The sequence below is a fragment of the Staurois parvus genome, unplaced genomic scaffold, assembly GCF_062004578.1.
Source record: "Staurois parvus isolate SC_StPar_1 unplaced genomic scaffold, SC_StPar_1.0 ptg000671l, whole genome shotgun sequence".
NCBI classification, from domain to species: domain Eukaryota; kingdom Metazoa; phylum Chordata; class Amphibia; order Anura; family Ranidae; genus Staurois; species Staurois parvus.
Genome location: NW_028318467.1, coordinates 1801135 through 1823259, shown reverse-complemented (window position 1 = coordinate 1823259; position 22125 = coordinate 1801135). Strand labels below are relative to the sequence as shown.

The 22125-nt window shown below is 42.7% G+C and overlaps 1 protein-coding gene and 1 long non-coding RNA gene across 3 annotated transcripts in view; both read right to left on the bottom strand.

Annotated features, from left to right (window-relative positions):
- The window catches only part of KIRREL3 (kirre like nephrin family adhesion molecule 3), a 1079924-nt gene that overhangs the window by 921324 nt on the left and 136475 nt on the right, over window positions 1–22125 (bottom strand). The gene's annotated exons all lie outside the window — the stretch shown is intronic.
- Window positions 13014–22125, bottom strand: part of LOC149447749 (uncharacterized) — a 36575-nt gene continuing 27463 nt past the window's right edge. Inside the window, exon 2 of the long non-coding RNA XR_016305828.1 lies at window positions 13014–14200. This is a non-coding gene — a long non-coding RNA (uncharacterized LOC149447749). The remainder of the gene's footprint in view (window positions 14201–22125) is intronic.

The window sequence follows — 22125 nt, the reverse complement described above, 5'->3', positions numbered from 1 at the left end:
CCAGGTTTAGGGTCTGAGCGGTGAATTATTAACAATTAATAGACTCCGCCTAAGCCGACTGCTCGGGTACAGTGAGTATCAGAAAGAGTTAAAGTGGACTTAAAGTGTATTTAAAGTGTATTTATAAGCAACTTTTTTTTTTGGTTTGGATAGACTAGAGGAAAGGTTAGAACCCATATGAGGTCTTTACTGGAAAACAGACAGCAATAAAAAGCTGACAGAGGATCTAGCAATCCCCTACTGTAAGTTCATTCAAAAGCTAACTAAGGCTAACCCTACTCCCACCCCCATTCTGAGTCTATTCTATCTAACCTTGTAGAGAAAGGATCTGTATACTTACCTATTCTGAAGCTGCTCCGGCCCAGTCACAAGATCTCACCAGCTTCTGTGTAGAGAAGAGACTGCAGACAACGGCTGCAAACACCTGGGAGATGACGTCACCCATAGGCTTGCTATAGGGCATCCACTGTTGGCTGTCCCTCCTCTACAATGGTGACAGCTGATCATGGGACCGTCCCAGAGCGGCTTTAGAATAGATAAGCACAGATTTTTTTTATTTCCAGGGTTAGATAAAATACAGTTAGAATGGGGTAGGTTTAGTCTTAGTGAGCCTATGACTGAACTTCCGTTTTAGCTTTTGTAGTTCTTGGCTGTATTCACAAATGTCCGACACAGATCAGCCCCTGCTTCAGCCTCCCACCTTGTGACTGGCTACAAAGTTACAATGCTTGCAGTCTGATCACTGGGGGAGAGAAGAATGGGGAAATGTTTTCTCTTGCCTGCAGCAGACTGATGGCATCATCTCTGTCTGCCTAAGCAGATTCACTGACTGGAGCTCAAGATCGGCTTTTTAGTGAAAGGTGGAGCTTTCACTTTGTTATATTAGGACATGTCACAGATGTATTTCTTCAGACTTGAAAGATCCCCGATGCTTTCAGAAAAATGTATAAATTGGCCTGGAAATTTTATAATTTGTATTCCTAAACTAATTTGGCCTCTATAACTTGTTATGTGGGTGCCTGTGAATGATCTCTGAATAGTATCAATTGTTTATCAATTATCTATATTCTATATAATTTTTTGAGCTGAACATAAAATGCTAAATATTTGTTTCTCTTGTATGTGATGATTTTCTTCTGAGTCTGCCGAGAGCTGCACTGTGCATTACATTCAAGTCCAGTGGTCATTTGCTTCTGCCGCTGTAGGAGCTGTTTACAGATCACCGATGTTGAATAAAAAAAGTGGTGGTACAGCAGGATACATCCAAGCCACCCTTCATGCTACCATACGTCGCTCTAGTGCTTTCCGACCAAGAAGGGGTTTGGGACTGTGATTTCTGAGCAGTTGCTTGTTGAGTAATATTATATGCAGCCTAACAAGCACAGAGCTTAGCATCACCGGCACCTAACAAGAGAATTAAATATTAACTCAATGTGCATTCCTCCTTGTTACAAACTCTCACATTCTGTTTAAGTAAACGTATTAATATTGATGAGCACAAGACGATGTTGTAAATGAAGAATTGTGTCATATCCCCACAGGCGCACAAGCATCGTTCCCTACAATGTGGAGAGGGCCGCTAAGTACCATTTCTTTTTGAAATGACCACGTGACCTAACGCCATTATCAATAAAGAGAAATGACAGGCCTTTTGATGAAAAAAAGAATACATAGGGGGTCTCTTAATGAAGTATCAGAATCCATTTTGGTATTTCCATCTATTTATACAGTTGCACTGGGGAAGTCTCTATCAAACACAGCACTGTGCACTGTGGAAGAGGTGGCAAAAAAGTCAGGTATTATTATTAGGATTTATATAGCGCCAACAGTTTGCGCAGCACTTTACAATATAAGGGAGAAAGTACAATTACAATACATTTCATTACAGAAGGAATAGGAGGGCCCTGCTTGTGGAGCTTACAATCTAAAGGAAGGGGGAGGTGATACAAAAGGTGATAGCTGCGGGGGATGACCTGGCGGAGGTGATTCAAGTACAGTTCTTGGGTGGAGGTGGGGTAGGCTTCCCTGAAGAAGTGAGTTTTCAAAGATTGCCTAAAGGCAGACAGGGCTGACCGGACATGCTGTGGTAGGGAGTTCCAGAGGATGGGAGAGGCTCTGGAGAAGTCCTGGAGGCGAGCATGGGAGGAGGTAATAAGGGAGATAGAGAGGAGGATATCATGGGAGGAGCGGAGTGGGCGATTTGGGCGGTATTTGTGGATGAGGTTGGTGAACAAAGGGCCTAGTCACAACTAGTCACAACCAGTATTGCCTTTGGTCTTCCCATGTCTGCTCCCTATTATGGACTAACCATGCCTTGTTCTGTATTGTACACTATATAAACTGCAAAAAAGCATATCCAAGAGGCAATGGGTCTTCAGACACTTACTTGTTTGTAGTAATGAAAAATAAGCTCATTCTGTGAGCTTACTGGCTCCCGTTAGGCTGTTCAAATCAAATAAGTATCCCCTCCAGTGGGTACCAGGAGGTCACGTAAAGCAAAAAAGTATCACTTAAAGCAAAAAAAAAATACAAATGGTGCACTAAGCCAAAAGATTAGAGTCCAAAAATGTGTTAATGGTTCTTTAGCACAACTCACATAAAGCAGCCAATGCATTTCAGGGGCTCACAGCCCACCCTCTTCATATGGGCTCAATGAACTTTAACAAGGCTTAGGTAGACAATGGGTGATCAGATCTTCAGTTTTCTGGTAAATGACAAGATTAATTGTACAGTATACTGTATATCAGTGTAGGTTTAGACAGCAAAACACATGCAAGGGAGATCCTTGCACTGCACATCCTCAGGTACAGCTTCCGCTCTAGAAAGGAGAACAGTGGGCAACAGAGTGCCATCACCAAATCTCAATCCAAATGTGGTTAGGCTTGCAGTCAAAGGCATCAGTGCCTTAGAAGATCTCACACTGCAGATACACAGCAATGAGGTTGCAGAACAGGAGTGCCTAGGCAAAGTATACTGTTATTTTTCAGGACAAATGTAAGACAAAATGTAGATTTTTTCATGGTACAAATTGTACCATAAAAAATCTACATTTCTAGACTTTCCTTATAAGTACAAATCTTAATTTTTTTAGTTCACGTCCACTTTAACTTTGATATTTAAAGCTGATTTCCATGTTTTCATTAACTTTGGGTTCATGCACACTGGCTTAAAAAAAACACTGCTTCTAAGAAGAGTTTAGCATTTTTTCTGTAGAAGTAACTAATGTTATCCTATGTGTTCATGCACATTAGGTCATTTAGAGGCGTATTTTAGGCTCAGCATTTAGAGGCAGAAAAAATCCCTTCTGTTTTGTGTCTTTGAGAGCAGTTTTCTGACAAAAAAGAACGTGCCTAAACGCTAGTAAAGTAGCATTTTTTTCTGCCAAGAGTACTGGTGTTTTCCAGTGTGCATGGACTCCTAATAGTTGGTTTGGACCACGCTGGGCCAATTAAACTATTTGCTTCACTAACAGTGGCAGTAGCAACTCACAACTCAAGGCAGTATCTTCCCTTACAGTGTATACAGTATACAGTGTACACAGCCTTTGCAACTGTTTGTTCTGGGAGCAGGATGGGAAGTTCTCATCCTGCTGCTAGAACAAAATCGAGGCGGGCTGAGCACTGCTCAGCCATTCACAGGAGGCTTTGTATGCTCTGAAAGAATACAAAGCTTCCTTTGACTGGCCCAGTCAGAGTTCATGACATCATCAGCCTGCCTCTCCACCTTAGCCAATCAGAGGAAACTTTGCAGAAACACAGTTGCTGTATGTAGCTGAGGCTACATACAGTTTATATAATGCACAGAGCCACCACATCTGTTAGTGAAGTAAACAATTTGTTTGACCCAGCTTGGTCCAAACCAACTATGTAAAGATAAATGAAACATGGAGATCAGCTTTAAAGATGAAATTTAGCTTGCTTTTATTTTCCCTATTTGTCCCTAAACATGCTAATAAAAATTTCAAACAAAACTTTATATATATATATATATATATATATATATATATACCATATTTTGCACTCAGTAATGTCAACACTGGCTCTATGTGCTTCTCTATGCAGGCAGGAAAATCATGGCATGGGGTTGTCAGGGTGCTGTACATAGCTTCCTGAAAACATCACAACACCCTGCCTCAGTATTCCTCTCAAGAGCCCTCTGAGGTAAGCAATGGACTGCCTCTTAGGGGGAGTTATACAAATATCAAATTGCCTTGATGGGTAGAGTGGGTATTCTATATGACTATATTTGCACGAACTGCCTTATGTAATGTCCACATGTGATACTGAGCCTCCATGACTGAAAGAACTGAATTTCCATGAATGAAAGGACAGGCTAGGGAAGAGAGAGCTAGATGATGTTGGATATTCTCCAGCCAGGAAATGAAGTTGTCTCTATCTGGCTTTCTTTTCACAGTGTGCAGTGAAATCAGTGTAAGCAATCTGAATACCGGAGAGGAGCCGGTACAACTGTGCAACACCAAAGGAATGACTGGAGTTCAGCTTTAAGAACAGGCCCCGAAGAGTCTTTCTGTTTTAAAAGTACAAAATAGCTGGTACATTGTTCAGTTCATCATAAGAATACATTAGTATTATAATTAATCATTTTGCCAGGAGAAAGTGCCTACTCTGCTACTTAAAAATACCGCAGAGCTGTGATAGAATCTCTTTATGAAAGTTTCATCACCCAAAAATGGTTAGTGTGTTTTTGTTCCTCCAGTCCTCTGCTCTGTGTCACTAATTGCACCTCTAATGTAATGAGAGCTCATCCTTCGCAGGATATGATGTGGGAAAGGTTGATAGTTCTGCCCTCCCCCCGATAATTTCTTTAGTGGCATTTTCTGGTGGCCAATCTCCTCTGTTAGTGTGGGAGTCACAAATATTCCTTCGCCCTCATCAGAGCGTCTAATAAGGGTCCCAGTTCTCCAATGCTGCGGCTGGCTTGGGCCCTGCCAATGCTAATTACACTAATTGCCGCGCGCGTTATTATTTTTCGCTGGGCTCAAGTGCAGCTGTTTTGAAGATTGGCAGCGGATGTTACATGGCTGCTAATTTTCTCTCCATTTTGCAAGCTTCCAGTAGGAATTCTTCTAAGTGCTTTTCTGGTTGCAAGGGAAATAAGAGGGAATGAACTAATCATAATAAAAATGCTTACAAGGGGCGAGAGGAGGCAAAAGACGGCTAGAAAACATTCTGGGCTGGCTGGAGCTTATTAACTCCTTCAGGTTTTGTGTAAATGAGGATGTGCCATAGGCACAATACAACTTCTCTGCAGGGCTAGGCCCGTAACTTGGATCTACACTTCTTCTCTGTGTTAGGGTAATCATCAATGATCATTGTTGGTTTTAATTTTGTACACTAAATTGCAGGTAAAAAATTATGTTTCCAACCTCATGTCCAATCACTATCAAAGTCATGCAGGCTCCACCTCTGCAACTTCTCCAAGATACATACGTTCCTCACCCTAGACACTACTAAACAACTCATACACTCCCTCATTATCTCACGCCTGGTCTACTGCAAATCCCTTCTCACTGGCCTAACAAAACAAATGCTATCCCCACTCCAGTCTATCCTGAACTCAGCGGCTACACTCATTCACCTCACCAACCGCTCCACATCTGCCACCCCCCTCTGCCAATCCCTTCACTGGCTCCCGATTGCCCAACGCATTAAATTCAAATTACTAACTCTGACATACAAAGCCATTCACAATGCTGCCCCAAACTACCTCACTGACCTGATACCCAAATACCACCCTACCCGTGACCTTCGCTCCTCACAAGACCTCCTACTCTCTAGCTCCCTGGTCTCCTCCTCCCACGCCCGACTGCAGGACTTCTCCAGGACTTCTCCCATCCTCTGGAACTCCCTACCCCAATCCATCAGACTGTCACCTACCCTCCTCACCTTCAGGCGCACCCTGAAAACCCATCTCTTCAGGGAAGCCTACCCCACCCTCACCTAACAACCGATCTCCTCCACTCCTCCTACCACTCCATCCCCCACAGCCACTTTCTCCTGTACCACTATCCCCTCCCTCCTAGATTGTAAGCTTGAAAGAGCAGGGCCCTCGAACCCCTCGTGTATTGTATTGTACTGTATTGTCTCATGTTCTTTCCCCCTCGCTAATGTACAGCGCTGAGCAAACCCTTTGGCGCTATATAAACACTGTATAATAATAATATAATAATATGTTTTGCAAGTTTGCCAATTTCTTGCTTTCAGACTTCCTTTTCTTCTCAACTGTATTGTCAGCTTTGCTGTACACAAATGTAAGCACCCTGCCATTGGAGGTTTCTAGTATGCTGGGTAGTAGTTTTGCCCAGGCCAATTTGTAGTCTTTTTTGGTTCTCCTCTAGGTTCAGGGTTGCTGCTGTTCCCTGCTGCCACCACTGGGTGTCACTGGCACTTAGGGCAGTAGTCATGGGGGCGGTAACAATCTTGGGTTTACGAGCATTTAGGCTGGGGCAGGATATAATTGTTTGGGGAGCGGCCTGGTGAGCTCTCATCCCCCCAAGTCCACTGCCTGGGGGGATGAGAGGGGAAGTGTGTGAAGTGATTTTTGCTGGGTAGGCCAAGACCTGCTTGGGCCTAGCATAGAAAACCTCAAGCTGTCCCACGTAGTTAAAAAGGGTACAGCACCCAAGGTAGAGTGCCAGAGGACAGAAGTTCTGCTGGAGTTTGCTCTCAGAGGACCCTGACGCTGCCCCGGATGAGACGAAGTGTGGCAGAGTCTTGAACCCAGGATGCTGGAGAAAACTGAAACCCTAAATCTCTTTCCCTGTGAATTAGAGCAAAAACCTGAAACCTGAAAAAGACTAAAGTGACTGGCGCCCAGCCTGGATCCACTCTGGGGTATTGCAAGCCCACCTCTGTGCTGGGATTGTTCTTTTGCCCCTGGTGGGGGGTGGGAGGGATTTCGCTACACTAATTTGGGTTGTCCCCTTAAATTGTCTTCCTTTCTGCACTGCTGCTAAAGAACATTGCATTTGCAGCACTTGCCTCCATTTCATGCTGTGACTGGCTGCCTACTTGGGACCAGATTTCCTTATCCTACGTTCATATAATGTCCATACACAATGCAGAAGAAGGAAGAGAATTATTTTAAAACAAGGGTCTGCTTTAGTGTTGAACAACTCTCAGACTTGTAAAGTTACTGACAGCCCCATAGTGGCACCTCAATTAATAGTGATTATTGGCTAAAATATAGAAATTTGTTTTTCTCACATGAGATGTGGCAATCTTTTCATTCATTTCTAACCCTGTCCATAAAGCATGAAACCCCAATGTGGTGCCAAAAAAATTTGCTTTGCAAAGATAGTGTATTGTTACTGGAGTTGCCAGAGGACACTCGAATGTTCTTAAATAGTCTCGGGCCAGCTCTCTTTTTTTGATCTCAAACAAATGAACTAACGTTTAATACCTGGGAATCCTATTGCTATTTATTCACAGCCCAGCCTCGTCTCAGCTCCAATATTTCCCTTTGTTTGCCCAGCCAAGCTATAAGTGACAGTAATGCTAATGAGGTTTAGCAACGCAATCTGCCGCCCGTAACTCCGGTGCACCGACACTCTGTAACATCTGGTTGTGCGGCACATTTCGCTCTTCTCCTTTTAAGTAAGGGCCTAACCCCTCTCAGTGTTGGCAAGGTGTACGCTGGCAGCAAAACGTGTAAGAACGACACACAAAGCAAGCCGAGTCATCCATTAAAGCAGCTTGGCAGTAATCTCAAAATATGAAAGGTGGTGGGAAACCGCAACATGAAATCCATCAGTCAATGTGAGCTTTGTGGAGGCAAAAACTACTGTTAAAACGAAAAAAAACTGGGATCATTGAAATGCCTGTCCCAAGTTACCTTTATAGTGCCTTTTTCATGACCAAAAATATTTTGGGCCTTTCTTTGGAATGAAGCTGGATACGAAAACTTTTACTTGGGTTGAATGATTGATTTAGCCATTTTTTTTTAAATTGTTTTTATTTTGCTGTTCTGCCATTTTTTGTATTTTCAATATTGTAGCATCCTGCTTTAGGCCACATTCACACTAGTGCGATTGGTATTGTGTCTTCCCTCACGCTGCAATGCAAAACAGTGGAAATCACATTATTCTCCAAGGTGCCCATTCAATCAATGCAACATGGTGCAGTGTGATTTTTTTTTTTAAAACGTGCCATTCAATCAATGCTTCTTTCAGTGCAGTGTAGTGTGTGTTTGACCCCATAGACTTCAATGGGAGTGAAAAATGCCCCTTGCATATTTTTTTGCCCGAAAAGAAGCTCCTGCTGCTTTTCAGGTGACAAGCTTCACTCGATTTTGAAAGGTGTGGTTTGCCAGGATCCTGTTATGCGACTATCGTGGCAGAGTCACATTGTGTTTGGGATGCCATTGTAGGATAATTGCACCCAAATACGCACAACACATTGTGTTGTGATTGACACACAATTTGGAATCATGGACAGAATTGCAGTGATTCTGCCCGCTATCCCAAATCGAGAGATGTGAATGGGGCCTAATAGTTATACCTGAGAGTGTGAGATCTTGCATAATTACAGCAGTGATGTAGCATGCTATACTACATTAAAGGTTTCAAATGTGCTGAAAAAATGTATCCAAAAATTCTCAGAGAAGCTTCTGGAACAGAACACATACTGAGTACTCTAAATGTATTATTGTTTGTTTTTTTAGTCAACAATTGAGCAACAATGCCCTCTTACTACCTTGCCTCAGGCCTTAGTGTGTTCCCTCCAACTATCAACTGCCAGCGAAATCAATCTGAATTATTAAAAACAGCAAGGATATACAGTAACCAACCTGATCTGTTATTACCACTAGCAAATGGTAAGTACCAAGCAGTTTCATTGTAAGTTTAAAGTGAAACATCAATCCTCTCTAGTGAAAACTCCCTCTCCCCCAAAATGAGATTGCCTACAAATACATTTTAAAAACAATGCTGTTAAGAAAGAAAGAAAAATAAAAAAAGACAAACCCCTACGACTGGCACCCCGGCGTCTGACACTGCTGTCTGGGAAAGCTGAGAGCTCGCATTCCATCACAAGTGCTCCCCTGCAATGGTATGGGCTATATTCTCTCAGGATTTCAAGCCCTCAGCAATGCCAGGTGGCAGAGGTGGGGCACGGTGATGTCACCTGCATCCCCCATAAGTGTCGGAAGCCAGAGCTGAAGATGTTTTTTTGCTTTTTTCCCCTCAACTTAATTTTAAAACCCCTTTCTAGAGGATCTGATATTGGGGGTGGGGGTGGCTTTTGGCACAACAGACCTTCCATTTTCATGGAAGGTCCCCCCAAGTTCAAGTGTATTTATCTGAAAACTGTTTTCTTGTGTATGAGTGTGAGCATCCCCCATGACTTCAGAGAGAATTTCACCGCTATGCTAAATGATGTGTTAAAGCAAATTCATACATGACTCTAATTGTGATTGCAATTTCCCAGAAAGGTCTCATTTCTGTCGTGTTATTGCACTCAAAAAAAAAATCAGGAGAAAAATTGGCTGGATTTGGAGAGAGAAAATGCAATGTCTCTATGAAAGTACTAATAGTATCCTGTAACACAATTTCTCCTCAGCAATACTTCCGGACGCAGAACATTTGATTTGAATTAATATGTAAGCGCTGAAATTCAGAGGATTATGGAGCAATAAAATGGTAAAAGGATTGATAAAAACATCTTGATGAACAGGAAAGCTTCTAATACAGCTTTTATTAACAGTATAGACATTTAAATAATTGCAGACGAGCCAATAGACAGGGGATCAGAAAGGCCTTAGCAGCCACGGACGAGAAAGTAATCACTGAATACTATTTAATCACCATGTAACATATTTTTATGTATAGTCATGTGCGAAAGTTTGGGCACCCCGCTCTAATGAGATGTTCTGGTGAAATGAAAAGTTAACACAACATCTGTATGAAACAGACTTAGAGCGAAACTTCGGAAAAATAAAAAAAATTCCTGTGCAGTGGGGCTGGGCAGGTACTGCATGGGTTAGCTGCTCATTTAGTCTAGGGGATTGAAAAGCAGTTTTACTTACCTGATCCTCCACTACATTAGCAAATTGTGCTCCCCTCCGCTCTGGTCCTTGCATCGGTCAGGACGTCAGAGGACCTTAGTCTGCCGGAGCAAAAAGAGAAAAAGGCTGCATGTTCTAGTCTAGCAGGGCATAGTAAATGCAGGAGTGAAGGATCAGGATAGGCCCCTTGCACACAGGGACATCTATGTGCAATGCGCGCCCCGCCCTTCCCTGGAGGTTTAATGTGCCAAGAAGGGACAGGTACAGCATCCAGCCTCGCTGCCTACAGCCTGTCAAAGTCTGTATGGAAGGGACTGGACTGGGTGGTACTGTGAGCCTCCTACAATGTGTATTAGGAGCTGCAGAAAGTCAGAGAAAGCCCAACTCATTTCCTGGTTGGAGGCTCAAGCATCATCTAGCCATCTAGAAAAAAGGACACACCAATGGTGAGAATCCCAATGTGTTTCATTTCCTAATAAACACAAGATTACTTTACTTTCCAGTCATTTAACCCTTTTGGGTTCAGTATTATCACATCTTACCAGCACAAGGAACCCTAGAGCCCATGAAACACATTTCATTGACAATGGCCTGTCTTTTTGGAATTTTGTATATAAACAAATTTAGACCCTCACCTATTGATGTGATGCTCCATTTTGGTTTAATGTCTTGAATTTCATCTGGAACACCCTCTACAGGCAGTTTTTGTGGATAAGAGATTAGACTTCACTCCACTTTGTAAGATCAAACTGACTTTAATCCAAAGTCCCCTATCTACACTTTTCAAAAACATCTGCTTTTAAAGGGGGCATTTTCTTGGTGTACACATCAGAAATGTAATTTCCTGCCCATGTGATTGGCTGTTCATAGTTGTTTCTAGTTCAGCATTGGGACTGTTCATGCAACTAGCATGTAGACCTTCCCTTTCAGGAAGTAGAAAATGATTGGTTTGCATATGTGTTCCAATAGAAATGGTGACAAGCAGAGCTGGGACAAGGCCATCCAGCACCCATGGCGAAGATGGCATATTGCGCCCCCCCCCTTACCCAGGAGGAGGGGACATGGCTAATAGTGATGCACAGAATGAAATGTATGTAATGTTTGTGGTATGCCCTGATGGTGGTGGAAAAAAATGACGTTGGTGTCACTGAAAGGAAAAATAATTTCCTATGTTAGTGGTGTTGCTAAGAGAAAAATTGGTGCTGCATCACTAGTGTTAGTCTAAAGAGGATGGTCAGTGGGATGAAGTATGAAGTAGGGATTGGGGGGGGGGGGGGGGTGAGCCTTAAGGGATGCATGGAACTAGAGGGATCTAGGGTTGCCCTGAGTGAGAAAGTTGTGCTGAAAGGGCCCATACAGATTGCTGCTACTCAAAAAAGTGATATGTGGCAGATCACTTTCAAGAAGATGTTTGACAGGCAGTGAGGAGGTAGTATGTCACCTCTGCTCTGCTCTGCTTCTTTTAACTCACTGACCCACTGCACTGCATATGTATGCATTGCATGCAGTTGCAGAGTGGCCCTGTTCCATTACATTTTTGCCATGGACGCAAAGCGTTGTGGTCATGGCATGTGAACAGAACAACTGCAACTCCTTGTTCAGGTTGGTGGTTTGGGGGTGGTGGTAAAAAATTGGCCTAACTGCTTGCTTTTAGTATCATTGGCCTGCCCATGTGAAGAAACCCAACAAGGGCTTTGTGGTTGGGAGAAGGGGGGGGGGTGAGAACAGGCACTGAGATGTGCTTTTACTTGGCACAGCAGGCATACAGACCCAGAAACTGAGGACAGGGATGGTGGGAACCCCTCATAATGGACACAGAAGGTGCACTGTGCTGGGAACTCAGAGCAAAGATGGTGGAAACCCTTCATATTGAACACAACAAGTGCACAAAGCTGGAAATTCAGCACAGAAGTAGTGGTAACCCATCTTATTGTACAAATCACTTGTTCAGTTCTCACCAATAAAGTCCTTCAGAGACAGCAGAAAATATCAGGTGGGTTAACACTCCAGCATTCACCATATGCAGAAATTAGGATGAAGTAATCTTTTTAAAATCAAGAAAACCCTTCCAAAAGTAAGAATTCAGCAACTGTGTCCCAGTTTTATGCCATAAATCTCCTGTGTATCATAGTAATTTGTTGTGTAGATTCATGTAAAGGTTTGTCCTTGTATATAGAGGATCTAATAAACTCCTATTCACAGTGCAGTCAAAGTGCTGCAACTAAAGGGAAACCTTGAGCAATGCTATGGAGTCAATGTACACTTATTAAGGACTCTGCGCTCATTGTGCCCTAATGTGAGTGTATGTTATTAGCTTTTATTGAGTCAGTAAATGAGACCTTGGAGGCATATAAGTACTCAGCAAGACTGGACACCCACTTTCTGCCAACATCTTGGCTAGTTTAACTGGTTAACCCCTTCATGACCAGAAGTGCACAGAGCAGATGTAGTAGTGTCAGTAAGCGTCAGCTTACATGGCAAAAACTCTGTTTACCTACCTATATAAAATGCTGAACTCCACATCTTTACTGAAATCTGCAATGGATGGAGGTCAGCAAGAGAAACCATTGAGCACTAATGAACCCAGGAGATCTAAAGTCTCTTTATGGGAAATCAACACTCTGAAATGTGCCTTCTTGGTCATCCCACTCACCTTTAGGTGCTTCTGTTGCATTGAGTACCTATAAGCTAAAAACCCAGCAGAGAGAGTGGGACCTGTAATCGTCAAAGGAAGTGTGCAGACCTGCGACTTTAAAGCAGAGATCTCACCAATAGAGACATATAAGAAACTGTTTAGCATCCAAAAACTGAAATAACACTTTTGGGTGGAACGCCCCTTTAAAATGTGACCTGGACCTCAGAAAGCAATCCCAGGTCCCTTAGGTGACATTCCCCGGCGTCTTGGCACTGCCTATGCTGGAATCACTGGGTAAAAATAAGACAATGAATAAATAATAAAGTCTTTCTAAGATGAAACCACAGACCTCAAATTGATTAAAATGATCTTTAGTGAGAGAAGGAAGCTTCTAAAAGCCAGCCATTTGTCAGAGGATGGACAGACCAGGCCATTTGCAGCTACCAAGATCCATCTTTGTAGAAAAAGAAAGGAGTTTAATAGGAATGAGGGCATGATCCGGTTTACAATTATACCTCTGCAGGTCTGAAGCCTCCCCCCCCCCTCCTCCTGACCTCCCATCACGACACTCCAGAGGCAGATACAGTAATTGTGGACAGTTACATGGGCCGTGCAGATATTTACGCTTGGGAAATGTACATTAACCATGAGGTAAGGGCTTTCAACTCTCTATTACTGGCTACATTATTCCATTAAACATTTCGTGGAATCATGGTCTAAGGACAGCAGTACAGTAGGAAGCAAACTGTAAAGAGGTTTATGTATGTCTGACGCAACTCATGGTTCCTGCTAATGGCGCCAAAGGTAGGCCAAGTACTGTGTCCTCTCTTACCAACCACGGAAATATATAGAAAACTTATCCTGTTAGAGCCCCTTTCGCCTTGTGGTTGTCTGTCTCTTTTCTTTATCTAAGGTACCTTGCAAGTACCTGTTCTGGTCTTCAAATTGAGCCCTGGGGAGTACACAGAACTTATGCCCATATTTAGAGTAAGCCCCACCGTCTTATGAGTAAATTCTCCATCTCTCAGTCAAATGCTAGAGCCTTTACTGCCCTTTACTTTAGACATGCCTTGGGCCAGGCAAGGTCCCCTTGGAGTATCTACCAACAATTAAACAAGACTCATGGTTACTAAGGGCCTCACAAGTGTAAAGCTGGTCATTCACTAGTAAAATTTGTTAAACAATACTTGTTTTAGGAATGTTTTTTTTTTTTAAATTAGCGGGGTCAAATTGATGTTCATTTTCAATGCATTGATCAGAAATTCAATTCCCAAGAGTGAATGTGGTCTTCATCAGGGAAAGTCCATTCACTCCAAAATCAAATGTTAAAATCAAATGACATTTTGAACAACATTCATCAAGTCATCAAATGTAGTATGAAAATCTACTAGTGTATGGCCAGGATTGGCTCTGTAGCCCATGGCTGACAAAAGAACCATGTCATCTTAGTCTAGGAACCAGTAGATGCATTAAGGCCTTGTTCATGTAGGTCCTCCAACTGTAATGTGTCTTCTGTTGTTCCTTCTGTCCTTCAAATGCTTCCTGAAAAGGAAAGCAATAAAAGATGGATGGTTGGGGAAATACGATAAAGCACAAAGTAAGGCATACACTTCCTTAAGCTCTGTTGCAGTTCGACTCTTTATGCCCTTTCAACCCCCCCAAGCTGGATGGTTCTTACCAAGTTTAAGAAATGCTAGATCCCTATGAATGAGGCCTTTAGGTGAACCTGTGAAATATTTAACAGTAAAGGTCCTGCTGCCAGATGCCTGTTATTACCTCTATTAGCCAGAAAGGCCTATTATGTTTTATTAACTCCCTCAGTGTAAAAACCAACAGAAGGAGTACTAGAAAAATTAATAAAGTTGTCCAAAACAGCTTTAATGAGCCACAAAACATGTGCCCCTATATCACAGCTACATGGTTCAATGTCAAGGCTAACACCAGCCAACTGCCACCATGCCCCTGTTCAATGAGATTGTCCTTACTATCCGCAGAGGCAGACAGAGCGGTGGTGGTGGTGGTGGTGGGGGGGGTGTCAGTGGTGTTGGGGTTTAGTTTAAAAAAATTAGGAAGTCAAGTTCTCAACAAGCATCTTGTACCGTTTACTGGTAGGTGGGATTTCTACAAGTTTATTACGACTACCCGCTTTTAATCTTAAATTCAGATTAAACTCCTATTGAAAAGGCTCAGAAAACAAAATTCCATTTACTCGTATAAAGGAGCAATTCAATAACTTATAACTCTCAGCTCATTATCTTGAATTGGAGGAAGGGCTGTGTGAGGTCTGAACCACTTTCTGATGACATGGCTTGGTTATTATAGAAAGACAAATAGAATTAGTATTTGCATTTGCTTCTCATCTCACAACTAGGGCTGATTTAAGATCAGAGCTTGGACATTTACAAAGCCTTCTGCTCTGTTGCCAATCTGAATGAATAGGGGGCTATAAATAGAACATTGTACTGGCAATATTGCAAAGATTTCACAACACTTACCAGGCTAGAACACGACAATATGGACAGTATTGTGTGTCTGTCTTCCAGTGAACTCTAATAAATTGGCTGGACTTGCTGATAATTGCTGAGCACAGCGCTCTTGCCGTGCAATCAGATACTGGTCCATCTCCCTCATCCGCCTTCCTTAGTCATTATTTTATCGCTCATTGCCTGAATTGTTGATGCATTATTATAAATTCCATTTTAGTCTCACAGTCCTGTTTACCATACAATGGTTTAATAAAACGGCTGCTCATTTTTATATTAATTCTAGAGTACTTTTAGCTGTGAACATTCCATCTAGAATATTCTATGGACTATAGCTTGAAAGCTCAATTATTTTCATTCCTTTACTTATTTCTCCATCCCTGGGGGTACTTATTGAAGGAACAGGCGTATATATGGGTTTTACCCCAGAGCTATTCATTACTAAGCATGCCAGTGACATTGTCATGGCGCAATTCATGGCTTTTATATTTAGTTTTTTTTTCATTTATAGTCTAAACTGATATAAACACAGGTTCACATATAGCTTCTTGTATCATACACAGGCTCTGCTTCCTGTTTAGTAGCAATGCACAATGATTGTGCTTTATTGCTAACATTTATATCAATCCAGGTAAACCTAGCATTTATCTGTCGGGCAAACTTTGGGCATTGCCAACACATTTTCTTCCTCTTTTCTCACACTATGTCCTGTACTTTGGCTTTAATAAACCTGTTTTTACTAGCAGTGGGCTGCTGCTCCTGCTGCTGTCTCTGAGCCTATGAGGAAGGAGAAAGCTGTTGCTCTTGTGCACAGTGCTGGATCGAGATCAGGCTCAGGTAAGTATAAGGGAGGCTTTAGAGCCGCTTTAACAGACAGGAGCTGCTGTCTTGCTTTAAAGGCTCCCTTACACTTTAATTTAATGTGCGTTATTGCAAGGTGCAGTAAAACATGGCAAATGTTCTTTGCCTAAATTAATCTAGTATGTTGTGGTGCACTGCATTGCCAAAATATGTGAGTTTTTCCAAAAATCTGGGGCTCTTTACCTTTGTAAGTTCACCTTTGGGAACATGTTACATGTTCCACCCATTTTTAGGGTGGAACATATAACATGTTCCCGTTTTTAGGGTGGAACATGTAACATGTTCCCAATGATGCAGCTGCTGCCCGCTGCCCCCCGTGTGACAGAAGTTCCCCATACTGTCAGTATTTAACTACTTGCTTACCAGGCACATATACCCCCTACCTGCCCAGGCCAATTTAAAGCTTTCAGCGCTGTTGCACTTTGAATGACAATTGCGCGGTCATGCAACACTGTACCCATGTGAAATTTTTAGCATTTTTTTCACACAAATAGAGTTTTCTTTTGGTGGTATTTAATCTCTTCTGGGTGTTTTATTTTTTGCACTATAAACAAAATAAAAAGCAAAAAATTAAAAAACAAAAGTATTTTTTGATGAGGCTGCACTGATAGGCAGCACTGATGGGCACTGATAGGCAGAACTGATGGGCACTGATAGGCGGCACTGATGAAGTGGCATGGATAGGCAGCACTGATGGGCACTGATAGGCGTCACTGATGAGGCAGCACTGATATGCAACAATGATGGGCACTGATAGGCGGCACTGACGGGCAACACTGATGGGTCGCACTGACTGACGGCACTGACCGGCGGCACTGCTGGGCACTGACTGGTGACACTGCTGGGCAGCACTGACAGGTAGCACTGATGGGGGGCACTGGTGGATGGCACTGCTGGGTACAGGTGGGTGGCACTACTAGGCACTAATAGGCACAGGTGGGTGGCACTGCTGGGCACTTGTGGGCTGCACTAGTGGGTGGCACTGCTGGGCACTGATCATCAGTGCCCTGATGATTGGTGCCAATCCGTCCTCTGACAATTGACGGTTATCGGCAGTACTTTCCTCATGCTGTGACAGCATGAGGAAAGTGCAGCCGATAACTGGCAACTGCATTTACCCGGTGATCTGCTGTGTCATTGGATACAACTGATCACATGGTAAAAGGACGCTGTGATTGGCCTTTTACCACATCACGTAATCAGCTGTGTTCTTAGGACACGGCAATCACGGAGATCGCTGGGTGCGCGCCCTCGGGGGGTGTGTGGGAGAGCGCGTTCTAGGAGGACGTCATATGATGCCCTCCCAGAACTCGACAACCGCGTTGTAGCCGTCATTCGGCTATTGCGCAAGTGGCAAGTGGTTAACAACAGTATGGCTGTGCCGGGCTCCGCCCACACAGACATGTTATTAATTCACAGTGTTCTGTGAATGAATGAAATACAACTCCCGACAGCCTTAGTGGCTGTCAGCTTGCAGTTCTCAATGAACTACCATGGTGCTGTGGATTCTGTAGGAGACCTGCATGGCGCCAACGAGTTTTTGATCGCTGGTACAATGCTTTACAGGCTCCTGCAGCCAAAAATCATAAATTCACATTTTTTTACCTGCAAAAAAATGTGCATTTATTATTTTTGTGCGAAAGGTTAACTTATCCTTTAATTGCTTTTTTAAAGTGGACAGGATACCTTAATTTAACATGTTACACATAAAGAAAGCACGTGCTTTAATGCACATGAAAAGTTGTGATAAAGTCCTTAACAACCCAGTCACATCGGGTGTGACATGGCATGCGATTTTCATGCCAGGCGACTTGCAAAGTCACACCCTATTGTCCGCTATAAGATCATATCGGTGCGGTTCCGACTTAATTGGAGCCGCACCGATTTCTAAAGTAGTGCATGCACTACTTTTGTAGAGATTTGCATAGACATTTGTGTCAAATGTTTTTCAAATTGCAATGAAATTGGCAGGTCACCCGATTTTGAAATCGTGCAACTTCACTGTAAGTTGCACCATTTCAAAATTGGCTTTGATGTGACCAGGGGGGTAAGAGCTGAAGTCCAGTTCCAATAAGTCTCTAATGTGACACAAATATGCACTACCAGAATGTTCAAACTTTCCTGGCTGTATACTTGTTCCAGGTCAGTGATATATCAAAGCAAAAAAGTGAGGATGGCAGCCTTAAGGCAGACAGATTTTGAAACAGCTCAGTGAGGCAGTTCTTGCATTTCTGTTGTGACAGGTTCACTTTAAGGCAGAGGTTACCTATGTAGAATGCGTATCCTCTCTGTATGGACCCAAGAGCAGTTGTGCCTCCTGGGCTTCACACAGTTATACCCCTGCAAACCAGTTTATACAATTCATGCACCCCCTTCCCCCATGCCTTTCGTGCAAATCTCACTTTCCCCATCTCCTTAATCCCCAAATGCAGATCTCCTTGCAGCACTAATGACCTGTAATGTATTCCTCCTTGTAATCCATACGGATAATGATTGCCGGGTATCACACGTGCAGTCGCTTTCTGGAGCAGGACGTTCTAATTGGGAATGTTGAAGTCATCACTCATGCTGTCTTTTCTAATCCCGTTATCCCATTATTTCACATCGCACTTTGTTTTCATTATGTGTCTGCTCCTTGCATGTTGCATGTTATAAGCCGATTTGTGATCTCTTGCGTGTGGCTTGATGTATGGCTTAGTGTCGGTTTCCACATGTGTTCCTGAGATGTCGTTTATAATTGTGACGAGCCGTGTTGAAGCGTCATGAGGATCTATAAATTACTGTGGCACATTCTCCCTCGTCTCCCCACATGATCATGTTACTGATTGCCTAATGAGCACCCAGTTACATGGTGAGATCTCTGAAGGCCATCCGATCTGTATACATTGCGTCCATGCGATGGGGGGGGGTCATAGAATACAGTTCAGTTAAAGATGAAGTGATGAAGTGTAGTGAATTTCCCTTATCTTCTACGATTGTTGTCTCTTCATAAAGCCAGCTATAGAACTGTCCTGAAGAAGAGTGTATACACTATAAGGCCAAATATCTGTGGACAACTGTTCATCACATCTATATAAACTTGGACATCCCATTCCAAAACCATGGCCATCAATATAGAGTTGTCCCCCTCTCCCGATGACTATTAATATGGAGTCAGCCCCCTCAAACCATGGCCATTAATATGGAGTTGGCCCCCTCCATCCATGGACATTAATATGAAATTGGCCTCTTTGCAGCTATAACAGTCCTCTGGGAAGGCTTCGGCAAGACTTTGGAGTGTGTGTGGAAATTTGTAGTAGGTTTGAGGTCAAACTAAGTCTTTATGGAGCTGGCTTTGTACACAAGAGCACAGTCAGACTCAACTATACCCAGCCTAACAGGGCAGTTAAGTCTGAAGGCACCCATGCAATAAAAATGCAATAAGTGTTTTATTAAAACATATTTGTGCCCTTATTCACTGTATACTTCTTTACTACATCTATAAAGTCTAGTAATATTATACCATATGTTAACACTTTCAATAGCTGATTTAATCACTTACTGAGCATGCAGTTTCTTTATATTTCACCTTGCCTATGCTCCTGTTTAAGCTAGTGTCATGACCACTGCCTCAGGTTTCCTATTTCAGGGTGGTTCCTTTCTCTACAAGTGCCCAATAGAGCCACCCTTGTGTGCAGGGACCAGAGTTGTCTCCCCACATTGTGTGCCTCAACAGAAACAGCCCAGTAACCTAGGATGACAAGGCCCCCTGCTCCTCTCTCCTCTTTCTCAAACCAACAGAGACTGCCCTTAACTCTTTCCTATGTAGACCAGAGGTTCAGGGAAGCAGCTCTGATACATCAGGAGTCAGCAGCATTGGAAGTTGTAAAATGCAAGTCTGGGATAAGAATTTTAACAAATAGTTTACTGGGGAATGTTTATTTTATTGTGTTCTAAAAAATGCTGGGGTTTAATACTACTTTAACTGGAATAGTAACACATTTCTTTTGCTGTATTGCAAACAGGCTCATAAGTCCATTCAGGACCTCGTGAAGTCACTGTGATTATCTTTTACTTTCAATATTTATTTATTGAGCTGGTCAGAGGATACAAGTAAAGAAAATAATAATCATGCCCAATAACAGGCAGATTTCCAGAGTCTGGCAATATAACAGAGAATGATACACATGAAACTTAGAACCGAAGAATAGAGTTTCTTGAAAATGAAACGTGTCACCAAAATGAGATAGCAAAAAAAAAAAGAAAAGAAGGAAAAATAGAGATTATGCAGTATCTTGTCTGTTTTTCTGTGATAATCTTTATTTGTTATCCTCAGTAATGTTCCACAAAACAGCCCATTGTAGATTATAAAACATGTCTCCTACATGTACGTATGTGTAGACACATATGTGCTTTGTAATCCTCTGTGGCTTTAGTTGGGAAACAGGATAATTGCAAATATATGGTCCATAGACATTCCATATACAAGAACATACAGTTGCAAGAAAAAGTATGTGAACCCCTTGGGATTACGTGGAGTTTTGCATTAATTGGGCATAAAATGTGCTCTGAACGTCATCTAAGTCACAACAATAGAAGAGCACAGTCTGCTGAACATAATACTACACAAACATTAGATGTTGCCATGGTTTAATTGCACATAACATGTAAACAGTCACAGTGCAGGGAGTAAAAAGTCTGTGAACCTTTGGACTTAATAACTGGTTGACCCTCCTTTGGCAGCAATAACCTCAACCAAACGTTTCCTGTAGTTGCAGATCAGACCTGCACAACGATCTGGAGTAATTTTGGACCACTCCTCTTCACAAAACTGTTTCAGTGTAGCAATATTCTTGGGATGTCTGGTGTGAATCGCTCTCTTAAGGTCATGCCACAGCATTTCAATAGGGTTGAGGTCAGTACTCTGACTGGGCCACTCCAGAAGGCGTATTCTGTGTTGTTGCAGCCATTGTTTTGTTGAATTACTTGTATGCTTTGGGTCATTGTCCTGTTGCATCACCCATCCTCTGCGGAGCTTCAGTTGGTGGACAGATGGTCGTACGTTTTCCTGCAAAATGTCTTGATAAACTCTGGAATTCATTTTCCCATCAATGAAAACAATCTGTCCAGGCCATGAAGCAGCAAAGCAGCCCCAAACCATGATGCTCCCTCCGCCATGTTTTACAGTGGGGATGAGGTTTTGATGTTGGTGTGCTGTGCCTTTTTTTCTCCACACATAGTGTTGTGTGTTCTTCCCAAACAACTCAATCTTGGTTTCATCTGTCCACAGTATATTTTGCCAGTAGTGCTGTAGAACATCCAGGTGCTCTTTTGCAAACTTCAAACGTGCTGCAATATTCTTTTTGGGCAGCAATGGCTTCCTCCGTGGTGTCCTCCCATGTACTCCATTCTTGTTTAATGTTTTCCTTATTGTAGATGTGTCAACAAAAATGTTAGCATGTGCCAGAGATTTCTGTAGGTCTTTAGCTGACACTCTGGGATTCTTCTTTACCTCATGCAGCATTCTACGCTGTGCTCTTGCAGTCATTTTTGCAGGACGACTACGCCTAGGGAGAGTAGCAACAGTGCTAAACTTTCTCCATTTGTAGACAGTCTGTCTTACCATGGACACATGAACATCAAGGCTTTTGGAGATACTTTTGTAACCCTTTCCAGCTTCATGCAAGTCAACAAATCTTGATTGTAGGTCTTCTGAGAGCTCTTTTCTGCGAGGCATGGTCCACATCAGAAAGTGCTTCTTGAAACCAGTAAACTCAAAACAGGTGTGTGTTTTTTAAGGGCAGGACAGCTGTCAGCAACACATCCAATATCATCACACTGATTGGAGTCAAGGTTGGCTCACTCCTGGCTCCAATTAGCTCTAGGAGAAGTCATTAAGCTAGGGCCTCACATACTTTTTCCTCCCTGCACTGTGAATGTTTACATGTTATGTGCAATTAAACCATGGCAACATCTAATGTTTCTGTAGTATTATGTTCAGCAGACTGTGTTCTTCTATTGTTGTGACTTAGATGACATTCAGAGCACATTGTATGCCCAATTCATGCAAAACTCCACGTAATCCCAAGGGGTTCACATACTTTTTCTTGCAACTGTACAGATCGCATCTGATATTGCTGCAAG